This window comes from Saimiri boliviensis, chromosome 8, assembly GCF_048565385.1.
Source record: "Saimiri boliviensis isolate mSaiBol1 chromosome 8, mSaiBol1.pri, whole genome shotgun sequence".
NCBI classification, from domain to species: domain Eukaryota; kingdom Metazoa; phylum Chordata; class Mammalia; order Primates; family Cebidae; genus Saimiri; species Saimiri boliviensis.
In genome coordinates this window covers 60534381-60558109 of record NC_133456.1, presented here as the reverse complement: position 1 = coordinate 60558109, position 23729 = coordinate 60534381, and the positions used below count along the sequence as shown (strand labels likewise).

The window sequence follows — 23729 nt, the reverse complement described above, 5'->3', positions numbered from 1 at the left end:
TAGACAGTTCTTACTTACATTGTCTTCTTTTTTTAAATAAAAACTTCAATTAGGTTCTCTCTGTTTACTATTCACATAACAGAGTCTGAATATGTTTTAAATTATATGTTATGTTTAGTGAACAATTTGTAATTTCTTGTGTTCAATTCCAAAAGCAGATCAATGTATTATTTTATATTTTTGTTATTAAAATAAGGAACCAATGAACAAATGAATGAATGAACAGGCAGAGAAAAGAAAGGAAGGAAAGAAGAAAGGAACATAGGTAGAAATAAGATAAATACCTGAGTTGGTTTCTACCTGTTTAAGTAATGTTTGTTTAATTTTTTTGTGTGGCCTTGATAGAAAAGAGCTACCACGACTCTGGTTGAAGAGGTCTCAATATTCTGTTTTAAATTCTAGTGGATGGAAATGCTGACAAAGATATTGAACCATATATTCAAAGACATGCTATTTTAAGTGAGCTAAATCTTGGTTTTTCAAAGTGGGGATAACTTGAAAATTCAAATTTGATAAATTATGGAATGTATAAGCAAATCACTACCGAAATCAGGAAAGCTGAGCCTATCTTTTGACAAGTTTCTAGAGGTATAGCTATCCTTTTGAGAAAATATATCTTTAAATATATTCTGAAATGCAGAGAGCCTAACACAGACCTAGAATACTAGAATGGGCAGGGACTGTAGGAACAGCACAATATCTTATTATAGATGAAGAGCCTCAAGTCCAGGAACATTTGAAGACTTGTATACAGCTCAGTGCCAGAGAGGCAACCTATGAGAAACTGTAATACTCAAAACTGATTGAGCGACACACTTAAAAATGGGTCCATTTTATTCTATGTAAATTACAGCTCAATGAAGTTGATTAGAAATTAAAATTCCCTTTTTGCTCACAGGTGCACCATGAGTCTGGCTTCATCAGCATGATATTCATTATCCCCCCATTCAACATGTTATCTATTGATTACTTAATACATATCAGGGACTGTGCTAGGGACTGGGAATAAATGAGCAAAAGCAGATATGGCACCTGCCAAATGGAGCCTCCAGGCTACTGGGAAGAGGCATTAATCAGAGAATCATACCAATAAATACATCACTCAATTATGCTGACAGCTGCTCTGGAAGGAGATACTGGCATTCTGGTAGCCTGCAATAGAAGGTTTTAACCTTGTTATGGAGGTCAGGGGACTTTTCTTAGAGAAGGCCCAATTGAGTTGAGATCTAAAAAAATATATGGGAATTTAAAATGTACTTTTAGCTGGGGTAGGGATGGGGAAAGAGGGTGGGAAAATATGTTCTATGCAAGGAACGAACATGTCAAAAGCCTTGGGTTGGTGGATATGGCACTTTCAGATGTCAGAAAGACATGTGGGAAGAATCACAGAGTGAGGGGAGACACGGAGGGAAAACTTTCATTAACTCAGCTGAGAAAAAAACTAAGTTAAGCAAGGCTATGTTGATAGAATTACAGAGATCAAATAACCCCCAAATGTCATTATTTTCATTTGGCATATTTACCTAAAATAGTTAATCAATTGGGTTAATTCGTTGAATGTCTATATCAGTGATGTCAAAGAAAGCCAAGAACCAATTTGACAAATTTTGAATAAGTTCCTTTCAATCCATTCTGTGGTAGACAAGTAAGTACTGTATTAAGGAGAAAATTTCTCACAGCAGTTGTTTGATTGCTTTAACTACTTATTTGAAAAAAAAAATGCTTTCTTTGACTAGTATGGTAAACTTTAATTGATTGTATTTTTTACACAAAGGAAAAAAAACTCATATACACTATGATTGCTGCATTTCATCATGCAACTGCTCAGGTCAATGAAGCTGACAAAATTAAACTAGCCATACTCACCTGTGGGTCATTTTTAGATTACAATTTTGGATTAAAATTTTTCTTTTATAGCAGTGGATTTTATAGGCAGCCTATTGGGCAACTTAAATTCCCCAGATCTGAAAGCTCCATATTGAGAAATCAACCAGGGCCAGAAAAGGCAAACCCTGGAGGTAGTATTATCTAGTAGTTGAGAATTTGAGTCCTTGATGTTGAAATCTTGCGTTTCATCTTCTAGCTGTGCCACCTTCCAGCTCTGTGACCTTGGACAATCCATTTAATGGCTTAGTTTTCTAATCTGGATGTTAAAGACAGTAATTCCACCACAGGTTACTTGCAATACTGAGTGAGTTAATGTAAGTAAATTGTTTGATGCAAAGATTGGCACTCAAATTTTAGCTATTATTGTTAAGCATAGCTCTTATTAGTTAAAAAAGTATATAACAAGGTACTATAGCATTGTCTAACAGAATTGTCAATTTCAACATGAAATGAAGTGGTAATCTCTGTGGATATAGTGTCCAAAGTCAGAATGAGACATTTGTGCAATTGTTTGTAATCATCAACTGTCCAGGTCAAAATTCCTGGAGGCAAAAAAATTCCAAATTCCACTTCTCCTGAGATGTGGACATCCCTTTAACAGCTCTGTAAAAGCCAGAGGGCTCTCCAGACAGGTGGCAAGTATGCTGGGTCTAATCTGTTACAAGACTGTTTTAACGAAGTTGAGTGCACATCATAGATCACTGTCTTCTATTTTTCCACACGAGAATGCCTTTCGAACAAGATGTTTTATTTTCATGGTAATTTAATCATTAAATGTTATTAAATAGGGGTTATAAAAAGGCAATTGTTCCTCAGGAGCTTGAAATTGAGGATTCTCTTTTTAGCTGCCCCTGATTCCCCTTTTCGTTGTGACCTTGGGATTAGTTATTTAGCTATTCTATACTCTAACTTTTTATGCAAAATGAGAAAAATGCCACTTTTATGAGGAGGCTGTAAATTCCTAACTAATGCTTAAAGCACACTTTAGTTCCTTTCATCTGAGAAAATTAAAGTAAATGAAAATATTTCATTATTAATAATCTAATTCTCTTTGAATCTTTGATTAATACTATTTTAATATATGAGATTTTCAAAATTGGGTCATATTCTATATAAATTTTTGAAGGTGGAAGCTATACACAAATAGATAAATTTTAGTTAAAACCAATTCTCCTTAAAAAGATCTAAAATGAACATAATACCTCTTGAATTAAACATAAAATAGCAGATTCAGGTACAGTCTGACATCAGAAACCATTAAGATATTGCTACTTTAAGCATTTTATTTTTATTAGGGTAAGACAATCATTTTCGTGGTTTCAAAATTTTTGATGATGTGAAACATCAGACAATCTTCTATGTATTTTTCTAAATGTAAACTGAAGTCGTGTCACAGTGGCATTGCGCAGCTGGTGGAAATGGTACATTTAAAAACAGAATGCCATTTGTGAGAAATGGATTCGTGAGGACTCTTTCCCCAAAATCACTAACTAGAGAGAAATACTGTGAAGTATTTCTCACCCTGTGCTCTTATTCCTTATGCTCTATTAAAGCATTAAAAAACACAGTGATTTAACATGAACAAATCTTTTCAGGGAGTCTTCATAAATATTGACATTTCAGTTGGACCCCATTTTGTTAAACTTTCTCAACATCCTTCTATTAAATGTGTAAACTTACCAAAATCTACAGCATATTCCAAAGGAAGGGTTTGAAAGTGTTAAAAAGAATGTGTCAAATATGTTATAAAGTTTCACCAGTGAACTTTGAATTACCCTTCCCCTTTCATATTTTCCAGTTAACATGCACACAGCTGCTCATGCCATGTAATCAACTGATTGTTACACAAGCATTTTCTAAAGCTATGACAATCTCAGATTTATGAGGTCAAGAAGTGCAGACTTAATCCATTCAATAGCTGCAATTTATCGTCTGATTATAATTGTATACACAAACACAGTAATGATTTAGATGACATAGTTTAAAGATGAAATCCGTTTATTTTAAAAGGGTTTCTAACCTTTAAAATATGTTGCCATGAACACCTTTCTATGTCCGCTTTTAACAACACAATTATTATTGTTTTATTGATCAGGGTTTTATTACGGATTTGACACTTATATTTCATGCTAATCGAAAAAGGTGTAATTTTTCTGCACAATTTTAACAAGAATATGACTGTAATTAATTATATCACTATTATGTTTTCAGTGTCTAGAAAGAAGTGCTTAATTTATCACACATGTCTTCTATAGCATATGGAAACCTCTTTTAAAAAGACAGGGTGCGTGCTCCTTCCAGAGATGATAGGATATGACATAGGCACTATATTTATAGATTTCTGCCTTCATGCTGACCTGGTTTTATAGTGACAGCACTTCTGAAATGAGATTGCACATTAGCAACTTAGATAGCCTGGGCGGCACCCGATATTACCATCGTTTGGTCTTACAACTCTAATTAGTGGTCATTCCCTAATGCCTTCATAGATCAAGAAAACAACACTACAGAAGGGCCAAAGTGATGTGGGTGGAATAACACAGCAATATATATTGCAGATTATTTTTCTAGTTTGTAAGTTTTAACAAATAACTAAATGTCATTACTAACTTGCTTGGCTACATATGGCAGTTTAGTTTTGCTCATTTCATACTTATTGTTACACAACATCAGTGGTTGTAAACTTGGTACATACCCTAAAACACATACACACACGTGCACAGGTATACACCTGTGTATGTACGTATGTAATATTTACACTGATCTTCAACTTATTGTCAATGATCTTCAACTTTTCTAAAACATTGTGGCTCTATTATCCAAGAAACTTAGAAGCCTTCCATATAGCAGTATAATTTATGTTTCAAACAGAATTTTAAAAATAATTTATATCACATGCTAATGAAGCCAAGCTTTTTCTTGTTCAATTTTTATATGTTGTTCTATAACAAGCTTATTAAATCACATAAATTTACATTTCACTTTCTATATTACCTGCATATATGAATGTCATTATATACTGCTGTACCGTATTCATATCATTATACAATTTCTATTATATTAATCCATAAATTCTAATTAATACATATAATTTGACACATTTAGTATACAGATACATGGCTTCATATTTTCTAAAACTCCTTACATATTATAAGGTTTGATCTATCTCTATATCTTTTTCCTAAATTTTCAGTGTGATGCTGATTATTTCAGTCTATTAGAAAACATTTGATTTAAGAACTTAAATGGGAAGGCATTAAATATTTAAAAGAATTTATAAATATAAAATTCTATAATGAACACTAGGTAGAATGTATGAAAAAGTATATAATATATTATAAGATGGGAAATGAAGTAAAATCAATAGTTGAATTGGTAGCATGTTCTACTGTAATTAAACAGTCATGCTCACTTGCTTTTCTGCCATCCTGTTTTAAATAGCACAATCCCAATGGAAAAACACAGGCTGAGTTTTTCTTCCCTCTTTGAAACAACTGAATCAATATTGTTATAATCAATATATCTTTATCTTTAATAGAATGATGAGGGAAGAACATCACAGAAAAAAAATGAGCATTACATAGTAATTCAAGTGAAAAAAGACAATCTAGATGTGTTCTTGCCCTATGCCATCCTAATAACACTCATAGATTTTTGATTTTTGCTCAGTTTTCAAAATGGTCCTTATTTGAGCATTTTCATCACCAATCAGAGCTCTCCTATTAGGTTTAGGTTAACTGAACCTAATAGGACTAAATCTCTCCTATTTTCAGATTAAGATCAAATTCCAGAGAAATGATTCTCTTAAAGAGCATAATTTACATAAAAGTCTTATAGGTTCCTTTTTTTTTTTTTTTTTTTTTGCTCATGGACAAAGTAATTATTGTCATATTATTCTTGTTTCATTATTTGCAAATAATACCACTGTAATATATGGTATTATTTATTGAATATGCTTTTATTACTCCTGAACTTCCAGGTTCTTTTGGGAACTGAGATTAAGTGGATCTACGGCAACCAATTGCATTCATAACCATTGTTCTTCCTTTTATCATATAGCTTGTGAGTTATTGTTAAGTGGTACAAAAAGGGTTATGTGAAATTGAATGGAAAGTTATCACACTGACTCTAAGTGGCTGTGGTGCATAACATACATGGTAAACTGAATTAGATGTTTGAGGTGCGCTTGTGTGTGCCTTTTGTGTATACCTAGGCAACTCAGTTTACTTCAGTGGTTGCATTTACCTAGTGTTTCTTGCAGACAAAATCACACATTAAGTAAATGTAAAATTTGTGTTTCACCCAGATTGTTCCTTAGTATGTGATTCATGTTGAAACAATTCACATTTTCAGAATAAGTACACCAGGAGTACTGTGCTCTGCACTGCTTTTGAATGTAAGATTTATAGAAGACATACCCATGCAATGGGCTTTTAAAAGGCTTGGATAAATTCCTTCATGGATGATGGAATCTCACTAGAAAGTTTACATGATGGATAGCATCTTTAGTTGGTTAAAAAATAGTTTCCCCACCTCTAGGGCTGCTGCCTGCTGTGAGGAGGGCAGGCTGGGTTTCAGGTATACTCATCTTCTCAGAGAGACTGATGTGATAAACGAAAGTGAACTGTAAAGGATCAATAAGCTAAAAATTCACTGATTACTCTGCCAGACTTTCTATAGTTTAATGTCAGTGTTTTGTTTCTTTTCAATTGTTATAGTTGTTTGTTGCAGTGGTTTGTATGAAAATTCATTCTGCATAATTTTAAAAATTATTTTTATTTTATGTGTACACAGAGTATATATATTTATGGGGTGCATGAAATATTTTGATACAGGGATACAATGCTTAATCACATCAAAGTAAATGGGGTATCCACTGTTACACATAATAAGGAACAATCTGGGTGAAAAACACACTTTATGTTAGCTTATGTGTGATTTTTTCGGCAAGAAACACTAGGTAAATGCAGCCACTGAAGTAAACTGCATTGCCTCGGTATACACAGAAGGCACAAACAAGCACACCTCGAAGATCTAATTCAGTTTACCATGTGTGTTATGCACCACAGCCACCCAGAGCCAGTGTTATGGATAACATAACAGCTCAAGTATTTATCATTTCTTTGTGTTACAAACATTCCAATTATACTTTCGGTTATTTAAAAAGGCACAATAAACTATTGTGGACTGTAATTACTGTGTTGTGCTATCAAACACTAGATCTTAACTTATTGTGTCTAATTATATTTTTATACCCATTAACTATCTCCATTAACCCTTCTTCCTACCCTGCTACCTTTCTCTGGTAACCATTATTCTACTCTTTAGTTTCATGAATTCAGTGGTTTTAATATTAAGCTCCCACAAATGAGTGAGAGCAACTGAAGTTTTTCTTTCTGTGCCTGGCTTTTTCCACTTAACATAACGTCCTCCAGTTCCATCCATGGTGTTGAAAATGACAGGATATCGTTGTTTTCTTAATGGCTGAATAATATTCCACTGTGTATATATATATTGCATTTTCTATATTCATTCATCTGTTGATGGACAGTTAGGTTGCTTACAAATCTTAGCTCTTGTTAATGGTGCTGCTGTAATGACAGGAGTGCAGGTATCTCTTTGATATACTGATTTTATTTTTTTAGGGTATATACCTAGCAGTGGGATGCTGGATCAAATGGTAATACAATTTTTAATTATTTGAGGAACCTCTATACTGTTTTCCATAGTGGCTGTACTAATTTATATTCCCACTAACAGTGTATGAGGGATCCTTTTTCTCCACATCCTCACCAGCATTGGTTATTGCATGTCTTTTAGATAAAAGCCATTTTAACTGGAATGAGAAGATATCTCATTAAAGATTTGATTTGCATTTCTCTGATGATCAGTGATGTTAAGCACTTTTTCATATGCCTGTTTGTCATCTTTTGAGAAATGTCTATTCCCATCTTTTGCCGATTTTAAGATTAGATTATTAGATTTTTTTCCTATTGAGTTGAGTTTCTCTTACATTGTCAGGTTATTACTCCCTTGCCAGATGGGTAATTGTAGATATTTTTTCCATTCTACAGGTTGTCTCTTCACTTTATTGACTGTGTTTCTTGCTGTGCAGCTTTTAAACTTGACATAATCCAATTTGTTCATTTGTGCTTTGGTTGCCTGTGCCTTTGGAGTATTACTCAAAAAATATTTGCCCAGACCAGTTTCATGAAGAGTTTCCTCAATGCAGTTTCTTTTTTTGATGTGTCTTTGTCTGGCTTTGGAGCCCGGGTAATACTTGCCTTGTAGAATGGATTTGGAAGTATTATTTCCTCTTCAGTTTTTCAGAACAATTTGAGTAGGATTGGTACTAGTTCTTCTTTAAATGTTTGGTAAAATTCAATGAGTACAAACCTGACGAAAACAAGCAATGGGGAAAGGATTCCCTATTTAATAAATGGTGTTGGGAAAACTTGCTAGCCCTATGCTGAAAGCTGAAACTGGATCCCTTCCTTACTCTTTATACAAAAATACAAGATAACATAGACAAGGAATTCAGAATCTTGAATTTTGTTGAGCTTCCTTAAAACTATTTTGATTTATCTCTGAAACGTTACATATCCCTGTCACTGAGATTGGTCGTCCGTGCCTTATTTAGTTTATTTGATGAGGTCATGTTTTCCTGAATGGTCTTGATGCTTGTAGATGCTGTCAATGTCTGGGCATTAAAGAGGTATGTATTTATCGTAGTCTTACCTGTCTGGGCTTGCTTGTACCCATGCAACTCAGAACGGCTTCCCAATCATTCAAAGGTATTTGAGTGTTGTGACCTATGTCTTTGGTCACTGTAGCTGTATCTGCATTAGGGGGCACCCCAAGCCCAGTAGTGATCTAAATCTTGCAGCCTTTTAGAGACATTGCCTTGGTGGTCTTGAGTAAGATCTAAGAATTGCCAGGATTACCAGGCAGAGACTCTTGGTCTCTTCTCTTACATTTTCCTAAATGGAGTCTCTCTCTTACTGTTGCACTGATGGGAGCTAGGGGAAGGTGGCACAAGAAACCCCGTGGCCACTACCACTGGGAGAGCACTGGGTCAGACCTGAAGCCATTACATCCCTGGGTCTTTCTCAGGGCCTGTGACCACCACTGCATTGCTACCACCAATGTTTACTGAAGGCCCAACAGCTTTTTAGTCAGCAGATGGGAATCCATCCAGGTGTGTATTCTTCCTTTCAGGGCAGTGAGCTACCCCTACCTCAGGGTGAGTCCAGAAATGCCATCCAGGAGCCAGGGCCTGGAGTCAGGAACCTTAGGAATCTACTTGGTGCTTTTTTCTACTGTAGCTGAGCTGGCACCAAAGCCATAAGAAATGTTCCTTCCACCTTTCTCTTTCCTTTCCTCAAGCAGAAGGAGTCTCTCCCTACAGCCACCATCACCCTAATCCTGCAATGAATACTGCCTGGATACCGCTAATGATCACTCAACGCCCAAGGGCTCTTCAGTCATTTCGTGGTACGTGCTGCCAGGCCGGGGTCTTTCCCTTCAGGGAAGTAGGCTCTCCTCTGACTCAGGGAAAGTCCAGAAATGCCATCTGGGAGCTGAGGTCTGAAATTGGGGATCCTAGGAGCCCACTAAGTATTCTAAGCCCGTGTGGCTGAGCTTGACCACGAACCTTTTACTCTTCCATCTCCTTTCCTCAAGCAGAAAGGGTCTCTCCTCATGGCGCCATAGGTGGGGAATATGCTGGGTCACACCTGAAGTCAGCAAGGCTTTGAGTCTCACCCAAGTCCCATGGCAAGTATTACCTGGTACCACTGCTGGTTATTTAGGGCCCAAGGCATCTTTAGTCAGCAGGTCATGAATTCTGCCAGGACTAGATTCTTCCCTTCAAGGCAGCAGGTATTCTTCTGGTCCAATGTGTGCCTACAAATGTTATCTAGAAGCGAGAGCATGGAACAGGGGTCTCAGGAATATTCCTGGTGCCCTATTGTACTGGCTGAGTGGGTTTCCAAGTTGCAAGATCAAGTCCTCTTTAGTCTCCCCCTCCTCTTCTCAAGCAGAAGGAAGGAGTCTCTCCTGGGTCTGTGAGCTGTGCTGCCTGAGACTGAGGGAGGGGTGATGCAGGCAATCCCTTTGCCATCCCAGATGGTGTCTCATTAGGTCATGTGTACCTAAGTACACTGGCTACGAGCTAAGCATAGCACCAGGCCTTGCCTAGGAATTGTGGTCTGTGTGACCTAGATTATCTTTCATGTTTATTTATAACCCCAGAGCACTTTAGCATGTAATGGTGGGACTAGCTGGAACTCAGTTTCTGACTGCTGGGATGGATGATCCCTCTTGGCTAAGACTGGTCTAAATGTATCTTCTGTGGGCACTGATTGAATTGTGTTGCTTTCTGTTGTGACAGAGCAACATTATGTTCTACTGCAAAGTCCCACAATTACTGTGCTCTCTCTCCTCTAAATGCACAGATTCTCTCTCCATACCATGTGGCTGCTGCTGGGGTTGGGGAAGAATAGTGTCAGTAATTTAAGAATGTCTTCTCTTGTCTTTGCTACCCTCTTCAGTACCTCCTTCCTTGCTATGATGTTAAAACCAGGTACTATGATTACTCACATGATTTTTGATTCTTATGAAGCTGATTTCTTGTGTGGATATTTGCTCAATTTGGTGTTTTTGCAGGGTGAGGGAGGTGATCACTAGAGGGTTCTATTCAGCCATCTTGCGACCCTTAGTCCGTGCATAATTTTATCACTCCAAGATACTATGGTTAAAAATTCCTAAACTATTTACTATTTCTTCATCTAGTGATGGAAGAGAATCCCATTACAAAGTCTAGAAAAAACACAAAAATCGTAAGAGGAAAGAAAAAAGAAATAATAAAACTTCATAAAAAATAAAATTTCTGCTCATCAAAAGATAGCTTATTTGAAAATTGATATGTACAATACACCAAGTTATGAAAAAAACATAGTATTAGTACAAGCAGAAAAACTTTTGACAAAATTCAACACCCCTTCAAATAAATATGAAGAAGTGCAACCTATTAGGTTGGTGCAAAAGTAATTGCAGTTTTGCCATTAAAAATAATTTTTATGTCAAAAGTTTAATATTTTTTAATGGCAAAAATCACAGTTACTTTTGAACCAACTTGAAAAGGGTAGAATATTAAAAAAAAAAGCCTCTGACTCTCTATCCTGTGGTACTAAACAGGGTAGAAAAAAAAATCTCAGCACACTAGAAGTAGAGAGGAGTTTCCTCAACCTATAATGAACATCTTTAAAAACTCTTATATGTGACATCATACTTAGTCATGAGAAACTAAATGCTTTTCTGCTAAAAGCAAGAATAAGGCAAGGATGTCCCATCTCACCAATTGTATTTAACATAGTACTGGAGGTCCTGGCTGAGGCAGTAAGACAGGGAAAGGAAATAAAATATATAGAGTTTGGGAAGAAAAAAATAAAATTATCTTTGTTCCCAGATGACATAGTCATTTATGTAGGAAATCCCAATCAATAAAAAACTTCCTGGAACTAATAAGTGATTATAGCTAGTTTGCAGATTATGAGATTAATATACAAAAATCAATTGCTTTCTCATATGCCAACGATGAACACATAGAATTTTAAATTTAATGTGTAACATTTATAATAACACAAAATTAAATACTTAGATATAAATCTAACAAATATGTTTAAGATCTGTGTGAGGAAAACTATGAAACTTCGATGAAAGAAATAAAAAAAGAGCTAAATATAAGAAGAAATATTCCATATATATGAATAAGAAATCTCAATATTGTTAAAATGTAAGCCTTTCCAATCCTGATCTAAAGATTCAATGTAATACCAATCAAAATCCAAGCAAATTATTTTGTATCTATCAACAAATGTTAAACCGTATCAAATAGTATACAGCAACCAAATTCTTGATGAATGTGATGGGTTGAAAAATATTTTTAAATACCCTGATCTTGTCTCAATTTGTGGCCAGTGGTGGAGACTCATTGGTGCTGATAATAATAGTAAAAATAATGGTAAAATATTACTTCTTCAAGTAATTTCAAAGTTAGATCCCTGTAGTTTAAGACGTGTGCGTCTTCTTTGGCTTCACCAAATCAAGGATTTTTCTTTAAGCCTAAAACTGCTGTGAAAATACAGCTTCTTTGAAAGAGATAGCTTAAGAAAATGAGTAAACAGGCAACAGATTGTAAGCACAACACATACATTTGATAGTATATATATTTGACAAATGAATTGCATCTAGATATATAAAGAACTCCAAAAATTTAATAAAAGGTGAGTGGCCTAATAAATATTGAGGAAAACACTAAAAGATACTTCACAAAAAAAGAGATATTTATGATCAATAGGCATATAAAAAATTACAACTTGTAATTTTCAATTGAACTTATTATAATTTTCATTACATAACTAGTATTGTGATGACTTATTTAATAAGTTTCTATCACTTATTCTGTCTAAAGTTCCATAAGGGCAATTATTTTTTTACCTACTCGTCACTGTAGCTCCAGTCTTTGACATTGTATAATTGCTGAATAGGTACTTGTAGAGTGTATGAATCATCATGGGAAGAAAGGAAAGCAAAATAATTACAGAATTGGTTTCAAGATAGACATATAAATCTATAGAAAAGAATAAAGTTCACAAACAACCCACTTTTTGATACATCATTGTTTTGCTATATACTCCACAACTATTTCCAATGCCAAGACTTTATAATTTGTGCTAATTAGAGAGATCTTTTGGACATTTCAAATCCTTCACAAAATTCTAAACTAGTGACCTGTATCAGATATCAAAGTCAGAAGAAAAAATATCACAATTTTACAATACAACATATGCATTAGCATTAGTCATTGGCTCCCAAGTTCTGTTTTATATATAGACATCCCATTGTTTTAGTATTATTGGCCAAAAACATCTTTCCCACTACATTGTCTTTGCTCCTTTATAAAAAAAATCCATAATCTATCTAAAAGTGGGTTTATTTATGGACTTCATTATTTTCTATTGATTTTTATGTCTGTCTTGAAGCCAATTCCATAACGTTTTGATTATTGATTCTTGAAATTGGGTAGTTTTAGCCTTCTAACTTTTTCTTCTTCAAAGATTTTTTTTTTGACTATTTTAGGTCCTTTGCATTTCTATGTGAATTTTAGAATTAATTTGTCAATTTCTACAAAAAGCCTGTTAACATTATAAATGGATTGCATCCAATATTTAGATCAATTTGGAGAGAATAGATTTCTTAACAATATTGAGTTTTCTGACTCATGAACCCAAGTATGTGTCTTCATTTTTTAAAGTTTTATTTAATTTCTTTCAGCAATATTTTATAGTTTTCAGTATGATGGCTTCTCACATATTTTGCCAGATTTATGTTCTAGTATTTTAATATATATTGTACTATTATAAATAATATGATTATCTATTTGGAATTTTATTTCCTGATTGTTCATTGTTAGTAGATAGAAATACAACTGATTCTAAATATTAATATTATATCTTTCAATCTTGCAAAAAAAACAAGATTCTATGTCAGTTGATAAAGATGTCCTTGAAGTTAGCACTGAAAGCAAGAGACTCCACAACTACTTCCAATGGCAGGACATTACAATTTGCACTAATTAGGAAGCTCTTTTGGACATTTTTAAGAGGATCACCTTTTAGGTAATACTTGTTGATTTTATTAGAACATTTAGTTCAACGCTTTTGCCTAAATGAGATAACATTGAAGAAATACGCTTTATAAACTTCAAAACTTCATACAAGTATCAGTTAGTAGAAACTACTAACAAAACACAATTGAACAATTGAATGAGCAGATGACAACAACAGTGAAAGCCTGGAAGATCAACTCTGAATGAAGAAAATCCTGTCTACCAATGCTGATATGTGCTGTGCCATCTTAATAGAAATGCAAATGTTAGCAGGCTTTCCAAATCCATCTCTTAAATCTGATCACATTTTCAAACTAACTACATGAGTCACAATATTCATTCTTGTCTTAAATTGAGTGCAGATTGAGTGGATGATGGAGTGACTTTCTCTTACACACACACACACACACACACACACACACACACACATATAATTGTACTTTATGTACTGGGGTACATGTGCAGATCATGCAGGATTGTTGCATAAGTACATACGTGGCAATGTGGTTTGCTGCCTCCATCCCCCATCACATATATCTGGCATTTCTCCCCATGTTTTCCCTCCCCAACTTCCCTATCCCCCATTGTCCCTCCCCTAGTCCCCTTCAACAGACCCCAGTGTGTTATGCTCCCCTCCCTGTGTCCATGTGTTCTCATTGTTCAACACCCGCCTATGAATGAGAACATGTAGTGTTTGATTTTCTGTTCTTGTGTCAGTTCGCTGAGAATAATGATTTCCAGATTCACCCATGTCCCTACAAAGGACACAAACTCATTTTTTTATGGCTGCATAGTATTCCATGGTGTATATGTGCCATATTTTCCTTGTCCAGTCTATCATTGATGGGCATTTGGGTTGGTTCCAGATCTTTGCTATTGTAAACAGTGCTGCAATAAACATGCGTGTGAATGTGTCTTTATAGTAGAACAATTTATAATCATTTGGATATATACCTAGTAATGGGATTGCTGGGTCAAATGGAATTTCTATTTCTAGGTCCTTGAGGAATCGCCACAGCGTCTTCCACAATGATTGAACTAATTTACCCTCCCACCAACAGTGTAAAAGTGTTCCTATTTCTCCACATCCTCTCCAGCATCTGTTGTCTCCAGATATTTTAATGATTGCCACTCTAACTGGTGTGACATCGTATCTCAATGTGGTTTTGATTTGCATTTCTCTAATGACCAATGATGAACATTTTTTCATACGTTTCTTCCTTTGAAAAGTGTCTGTTCATGTCCTTTGTCCACTTTTGAATGGGCTTGTTTTTTTCTTGTAAATCTGTTGAAGTTCTTTGTAGATTCTGGATATTAGCCCTTTGTCAGATGGGTAGATTGCAAAAATTTTTTCCCATTCTGTTGGTTGCAGTTTCACTCTAGTGATTGTTTCTTTTGCTGTACAGAAGCTCTGGAGTTTAATTAGATCCCATTTGTCTGTTTTAATTTTTCTTGCCATTGCTTTTGGTGTTTTAGTCATGAATTCCTTGCCTGTGCCTATGTCCTGAATGGTTTTGCCTAGGTTTTCTTTTCAGGTTTTTATGCTATTAGGTCTTATGTGTTAAGTCTTTAATCCATCTGGAGTTAATTTTAGTGTAAGGTGTCAGGAAGGGGTCCAGTTTCTGCTTTCTGCACATTGCTAGCCAGTTTTCCCAACACCATTTGTTAGACAGGGAATCCTTTCCCCATTGCTTGTTTCTGTGAGGTTTGTCAAAGATCAGGTGGTTGTAGATGTGTGCCATTGCCTCTGAGGCCTCTGTTCTGTTCTGTTGGTCTATATCCCTGTCCATGCTGTTTTGATTGCTGTAGCCTTGTAGTATAGTTTGAAGTCAGTTAGCATGATGCCTCCAGCTTTGTACCTTTTGCTTAGGATTGTCTTGGTTATGTGGGTTCTCTTTTGGTTCTGTATGAAGTTGAAGGTGTTTTTTTTTCCAGTTCTGTGAAGAGGGTCATAGGTAGCTTGATATGGATAGCATTGAATCTTTAAATTACTTTGGGCAGTATGCCCATTTTCATGATATTGGTTCTTCCTAACCAAGATCATGGAATGTCTTTCCATCTGTTTGTTTCCTCTCTTAGTTCCTTAAGCAGCGGTTCATAGTTCTCCTTGAAGAGGTCCTTTACATCCTTTGTTAGTTGTATTCCTAGGTATTGTATTCTCTTTGTAGCAATTGTGAATGGGAGTTCACTCTTGGTTTGGCTCTCTTTTAGTCTTTTATTGGTTTATTAGAATGCTTGTGATTTCTGCACATTAATTTTGTATCCTGAGACTTTGCTGAAGTTGCTTAAGATGGAGTGACTCTCTGAAGAATTTAAACTATTCCAAAACTATCAATATCTTCATGATATATACCTGTTAAACAAAAGTAACATTTTATTCTCTAATTACCTTGGACCACCTGAGTAGAGCTTATTTAAGAAATGTTAAATGTGAATGTGATCCAGAAATGAGCTCAGTTGCTCAACTCATCCTGACCATGCTTCTGTATGATCCAGATAGTTAGGCACATTCAATTTTCTTCTTCAAAATTTGACATTCATCCTTTGTATAGTTGAGTCTTCAAAGATGTCAATCATCCTAGACAATGGATCTATGTTGTTCAGAGCATACAAAAAACTCTACTATTTTGTGAGAATATTGGTTTGGGAATGGTTAAAAACTTCTATCTACTGGCATGGAAATGTCTCTGATATTGGAAAGGCTACTACAGGGAAAATAATTCAGGCTACATCCCTTGCCATTCTTATCTAGGGGAAGAAGAATGAAGAGGAGGAGGAAGAAAGGGAGTAGGAAGAAGCAGGAGAAAATCCAGAACCAAAACCCTACTTTTTCATGTTTAGTGTGTAAGTTTAAGTGCTGCAGAATTCTCAACCCAGGAATCCTTGCGTACTTTGAAGTACATTTTCATTGGGAGAACCTCTTGGTCAGGGCAGGTTGCTTCCTCAAAATGATTTAGTGTTTATAGCTCCTCTTTCTATCTCTGCTTCAGTCATAGTGGTTGTTTGCAATACACTATTGTTACTAATAAAATATATGCTCTGTTGAGTTTAAGGAATTTGGGGACAGGCACTTCATTCAAGCTGTCACATTTGGTTTCTTCACTGTCAGACAAATGGTCAGGATCAAAGGATGCCCCTAGAAACAGCCTGTTGGATGACATAGAACAATAGACTTGCCAAGTTTCTAATTATTTGTCATGTCATTTCATGTTTAATAAAAGAACTCAATGTTACTGGATTACTGAGTGATTTATGAAGGTTTAAGCAAGCAGTTACTAAGTAAGAAAATATCGCAGGTGCTACCTTTTCTGGGCCTTTCCTTCCCATCAATATTACTTCTGTTAAGTTTTCAACAGTAGCTTTAAATGGAGAATGACAGATTACTGACACTATCACAGTTTTAAGAACTTTGGCTGCAGATGGTAAAAACGTAACTTCAAAAATGCTTATCTCTGTTGGGTGTGGCCCCAATAGAATTACTGGAAATGTTTCCTTTCAAATAAAGTGCAACAAAATTTTAGTAGTACTTTTCTGAGTCCTCACAGGGGCCTCAAATAAAAATAACAAATTTTTGATGTTTTATCATAATTAATAAATTATTACTCCTAGGCATTTCCATCCATTGTATAGAAAATAGACAACTTATACTTACCTGGCAGGGGAGATACCATGGTCACAAAGGTGGTTTTCCCAGGACCAGGCTTATCCATTGCACTCCGGATGTGCTGACCCCTGCAATTTCCCCAAATGTGGGAAACTCGACTGCATAATTTGTGGTAGTGGGGGACTGCATTCGTGCTTTCCCCTGTAAAAAAAAAAAAAAAAAGAAAGAAAGAAAGAAAGAAAGAAAAAGAAAGAAAGAAAAAAGAAAATAGACAACATGAAATAGGTCATCAGTCTGCTGGTTAAGCGTGGATATTTGCAAAATTTGAAGACAGGTCAGGGGGTTTCTTAGTTCAATTTCTTTTGTACTCCTCCTAACAGAATGGTAATGCTAAAAAGCATATTGGAGATCATTAAGTCTTATACTCTTATTCAACAAATGAAAAAGCTGAGAACCAAGGAAATTAAATGATGTGACATATTATCATTGCTTGTTGGGAACTGGGAAGCAGTTATCAGAACACTGATGGCTTGGCACACGGTCTAGTCTAGTGCCCTGTTAAGTCAAACTGCCTCCTACAAATGTTCCTTCTTCTCCTTCACTTCTTCCCCTTTTCTTCTTCTCCCTTCCTCCTCCTCTTTCTTCTCCTTCTCTTTCTCTTCCACTTTTTCCTTCCTCATGCTCCTTCTTTTTCTCATTCTCCTCTTTCTTCTTCATCCTTTTAGTTTCATTGTTCTCAACTGGGAGCAATTTTATTCCTCGAGGTACAATGTCTCGAGATATTTTGCAGTTGTCATGACTGGAGAGGGGATGCTACTGGCATGTAATGGATAGAAACCAGGTATTCTGCTGAGCATCTTACAATGCACAAGACAGCTCCATACAACAAAGAATTACAGATCAAAATGTCAACAGTACTGAAATTAACAAAGCCTGCTCTACCTACACTGAACTTGCAGTGATTAAAGGTGAACATAATATAGAACAGCTCTTTTTTAGTAGATGACCTTTTATGTGTCACTCCATTATACAAATAAAAGCAGTATTTTATTTGAATAGATTTCTTTTATGGGTTCAAATCTATAATTTTTACATGTTATAAAGTCATTCAATGAAAACCATAGTTAATGTGTCAGTGACATCCAGTGTGAAATAAAAAAAAAACCCTGATATTTAACGTATTTTAGTACATTCATTGTTTTTCATTATCATTTGAAAAAATATGTAAAAATGTGTTTAAAAGTGAATTCCAAATTAAACATTTTAAAGATTCCTAAATTACTTCTATAGAATGAACACCAAATTCTGTGGACCACTTTATCTCTGATCTGCATATTATAACCCCGATATTACATATTTCAGTTATTGAGATAATTTTATAAAAAGTTAAGCACATAGCTTTTATATAAGTGAGAAATTAACATGTATCAAGAAGTATTAATTAATGAGACAACCAGTGAAATATTAAAAGTGATTCAAAGAAGATTTTCAATTTAAAAAAGCCATGCAAACATGTACATAGAGTTTTAAGTGTTGACATCATTTGAGGTCATATTTTCTACAGAATGGAAATGAATTGTATCTCTACTGGACAAAATTAGCTTGCTTCATTATGAACAAAAATGATTGCTACTTAACTTCTACCACTATAGAGCTGTAAAAGCATCTAGACAATAGACCATCAAAGGTGCACATCCCTATAGAATCTGATAATCCCACACCAGAAATATCTGCTGAACAATGCTCTACACTCCACTGAAAAGATACCTAATAATCTCTTTGCCCATTTTCAAATCGTTGATCATTTTTCATGATACAAATCAGTTTTAAAGTTTCTGTATTATGAAGAACACTTATAAGAGTTCAGTTATTTCCAGGTTTTATTTTAAGACCTCAATCCTCCATCCGGTTCTTCCTAAGCCCCAAACATACATAGTTCCAAGAAGTCCTACACAATTGGGTCAGCTGAACCTATACTTTTTAGACCTCATGTTAGTTAAAGAGGAAAATGTTAATTACTTAATGTAAAAATAAACTAGGAGAACACGTTTTTTCTCACTGATTGCCTGACTGTTTTCTGGTACTTACAGCTGAGAGAGAAATTAAATTATCATCACTGATTGGAAGTTCAATGCTTGTTTTTATTTGGGGAGCAATCTGGAAACGAAGATGCTATTAGGTAGAAGGGAAAAATGTGATCTCCATGCCTAAGTGCATGCATGTCTATCTGGAAGGAAGCAGCAATATTTCTAGAATCGAAATTTTTATAGGTAATAAAACCACGTTGATTCTATTCCTCCAAGAAAAGGCAAAGAAACGGACCAGTCTTATAACATTTTAAAAAGAAACACATCTGTTCTAGAAAATTTGTAAATTACAGAAAAACACAAAGAATGCAAAATATACTTGTAATCCCTAGCTCCATTGGTAACGTTGTTAACATATAAGTGTCAGTTTCTTTCCTTTCTGGTTCTTTCATACAATTTCTCTCATTTTCTCAGTCTGTATTTCTCCCCACCCTCCCTTTTTTAAATATATACATATCTATTTATTAAACAAGCAATTTTTAGTAAATGTTATGTATATAATTTTGATAACTTATTTTTTCATGTAATGATATATTCTTTCCATATCCCTAATATATTTTACAAACTTATTATAAGTGTCTCTGTAAATTTTATTATAAACATACAAAGCATACATTTTATTAAAGTTTTTATTATAAATTTTGTTTATTCAAGGATGTGTTAAAATCTGAGTATCAATGAGATAATAATATTAGATGATATTACTGTATTTTGACTCCAGGTGCACATTATTTTCAAAGATATCATTGCAGTTGCTTGTTTTTATGTGTAATTTTAGAAAATGAGTATCATTTTTGTATTTTTATTAAGGTATAGGTGCCGTCAGAAGAAAAACATTACATTCTGCATTGTATTAACAGTGGAGAATTAAATTTCAAAAATTGTTTCAGTTTTAAACTTTCTTAAATCCTTGGCTTTATTATGATCCTTACTAGGGTTTTCCTAGGTGAATCTAAGATAAAAAAATGTGAAAGTCTTAATTTTTTTGGATGTTTGCATAACTACTATCCAAGGTGCACAGTGCAATATAGATACTATTTGATTTTTTGAATTCAGGTACTATTAAACAATAAATTTGTGTCAAGTAACTCACAATGGACCTTAGTATTCTTCTAGTTCAAATTTCATTATCTGAAAGTTTTTTTTTTTTTTTTTTTTTTTTTTTTTTTTTTTACCAGAGACTAATAAGTAGTATGTTGGTTAGAATAAAATATTAATTAATATGGAAAAAGTAAAGAAATTACCTAATAAATGTTAGTTAATAAACATAAAACTCTTCTCAGACTCTAAAAACAAAATATCTGCTGCTGATTTCAACTCTTTGTTAGAGGTGATGGTGAAGTTGGTAGGGGAATTAAGGAATAAAACAGACTTGAAGAAAATCACCTAAGAATAACAACATTTTTTCATTTTATGCCTCTGTCCTCTCTTTTAATATTCATTTTCTCATATACACATCTTATTAAATACACAAAATGCCTCTGATTTATTCTAGCATTCTCAGTTGAACATCATACCTCATGTAACAGAATACTGAAAAATTATGGTCTTAAAATTTTTAGCACAGTAATGTAAGGTTCCTCGTAAGGAACTCACGCTAACTTTCACCTCCATGTTATTGTGGGTTGCATTTTTTAATGGACTAGGCATTAGTCAATTCCATCTACATTTTTACTGGTGTGAAATACCAGCATAATTTATTTTAATCAACGTAGCCCTCAGCCATTTCAAATATCTTAAGGGAAAGGAATGGAAATCTCTAGAGAACACGAAAACTGAAAAGTGTGAATCACCTACATTTCTCATTTACCCATGCTAATTAAGACCAAGCATTTGAAAGTTACCATCTGAAGGAAAATTAAGCCAATTAACCCACTGATGAAGATAATTTTCAATATTCTATCAGGAGGCAAAAATCTCCACCAGCCCTTCTCATTCCTACTGTGGAGATAATTTTCATACTGTCTCTGAGCGCTAAGAACTTAAACGAATGTCATGCCAGTTCTGTGGGTTCTAATTGCAACTTTTATTTAAATTCTGATTTTCTGCCCCACAGCTCGATTTCTGATTGGCTGGGCCTGATTGCTTTCAGACCTGATTAGATTTTATTTGCAGGCCCTTGGAAACCTGCGTGAATGAACATTCTCTGAATTTAGAAGGAAATCCTCCTAAGATCTAGCTTTTCTATGTCAATTGAAGCGTAAGAACCACTAGAGGTTCTTTAGGAAGGGGATTAATTTGAGAGCATTAATTATCAAATAATTACAGCCTATGTATAAGTTACTCATGAAGATATATTTCCACAGCTAAAGCTGTTTGTCAGATGAATACATTTTTTTAATTTCAGCATATGCAGCATTTTGTCTTTTATTGTTTTTCCTTATGCCTAGAGTCAGCTAGTATAGCTAGCATAAAAAAGACACTTACATTATACTAAAAAATGCCTTTACTAACTGTAACTCAGCAAGTAATTTTCCCCATTTCTTTGCAAGATCTTTCGTTGTTTAAAGGAAAAGAGACTGAAATAATTAAATGAGATAAAACATATATGTGTGTTCCCATATATATATATATATATATATATATATATATATGTAAAACTTGGGGCCTTTAGACATAAATGAGAGTTGTGGTTATTATTTCTCTAAATATTTTAACATTTTCCATAGTTTAGACAGCAATAATCTGGCATGCAGAGAATAAAATAAAATAAACTAAAACAAAACTGTTATCTTATATCTGGTTCTGTTTTGCTTTTAGGTTATCTGTAGAGTTGCACTAGGCTTTTGAATTTATGATCTTTGCTCTAAGTTCTCCATCACTGGCACACACTTACACTTAATTTTGTCTATTTCCAGCTCAAAGACATTGGAGGGAAATGTTAGCACTTTGCTCAATGAGAAAAATAAACCAACAATCTCTATACATGTTCCCACCATCTCCTACTGGATTTTATCTCTGAATCTTCTAGACCACTCAAACTGTATCCTAAATGCAAGCAGGAATAATAATCCCATCAAAATAAAAACACAAGCAAGTTGACTACAATATTACTACATCAGAGATGTTAAAATATCCTTTAGGAAAACTCCGTTTTTTCTTTTTTTTTCTTTTTCTTTTCTTTTTTTTTTTTTTGCATGGTTAATTCACTTTATTTTTCTTGTATAAAAACCCTATGTTGTAGCCACAGCTGGAGCTTGAGTCCTCTGCACGGAGACTCTGGTGTGGGTCTTGACGAGGTGGTCCGTGAATTCCTGATAGGGAGACTTGGTGAATACAGTCTCCTTCCAGAGATCGGGGGTCAGGTAGCTGTAAGTCTTAGAGATGGCATCAAACGTGGCCTTGGTGAAGTTGCCCAAGGTGGCAGTGCAGCCCCTAGCTGAGGTGTAGCAGCCATTGATACCAGCCATCATGAGCAGCTTCTTGAGTACAGGTGCCCAGACAATGCCAGTGCCCCTGGGCGCAGGGATGAGGCGCAAGAGCACGGAGCCACAGCGGCCTGTCACCTTGCAAGGGATGGCGTGGGGCTTGCCGATCTTGTTCCCCAAGTAGCCTCTGTGCACGGGGACAATGGAGAGCTTGGCCAGGATGATGGCCCCACGGATGGCAGTGGCCACCTCCTTGGAATACTTAACACCCAGACCTACTTGACCATTGTAGTCCCCGATAGCAACGAACGCCTTGAACCTGGTGCGCTGGCCAGCACGAGTCTGTTTCTGCACCAGCATAATCTTCAAAACCTCATCCTTGAGAGAGGCCCCCAGGAAAAAGTCAATGATCTCAGATTCCTTGATGGGCAGATAGATCTCCTCCAGAGATGTAATTTTCATGTCTTTGACCAGGCGGCCCAACTTGGTGACAGGCATCCACTCCTTATCCTCGGCTTTGCCTCCGCGAGCTCCACCGCCTCGGCACCGGCCCGGTCCACCGCCGCGAACCCGGCCCCCGGATACCACTGCGGAAACCTCCGCGGAAGCCACCTCGGTTCCCCATCCCAGGGCCTCCGGAGCCTCCGCCTCGCCCCCCGTCCCCTCCGCCCCGCCCCCCGGCCCCCGCCCCCTCCGGCGTCATCCGCCCTTTGGTGCTTTGTCGGAGAAGAAGCAACTCTGTTTTTTCTCATCATGATTGCAAGTAAATGGAAATATCTGCATAGTACACTCAACTCTACAGTAGTTACTATTAATGGTATTTTACGAAAATAGTGTTTCTCGTTGTACGTTAATTCATGGAAAGTAGACCCTGTGAGACAGTCACCCTCTTCGGTTTATTCAGAGCACAATCACGTCATGGCACCATGAGCTACCAGCACATTTCTGAAAAATTTTTCTTTCTCTTGAGAATGTGAGCTTGTTTTACTTTGTGGTGAGTTTGGAAGTCTCTACATGTATGGCTTTCCTAGTTTGGGCTTAATGAGTTCCATGACACTCAGTGGAAAGAGCTGTGAAAGTATAAGTACAAGAAAAGCCATCAGGTGCATAAG

The 23729-nt window shown here is 35.5% G+C and overlaps 1 non-coding gene and 1 pseudogene across 1 annotated transcript; one reads left to right on the top strand and one right to left on the bottom strand.

The window, feature by feature from the left end:
- Positions 1 to 17202: 17202 nt before the first annotated feature.
- LOC120367286 (U1 spliceosomal RNA) lies at positions 17203 to 17366 on the top strand. The gene has a single exon (XR_005581698.1). It is a non-coding gene; the product is annotated as a U1 spliceosomal RNA (small nuclear RNA).
- A 5034-nt stretch (positions 17367 to 22400) lies between these two features.
- Positions 22401 to 23257, bottom strand: LOC101051777 (small ribosomal subunit protein uS5 pseudogene; annotated as a pseudogene).
- Positions 23258 to 23729: the final 472 nt, after the last annotated feature.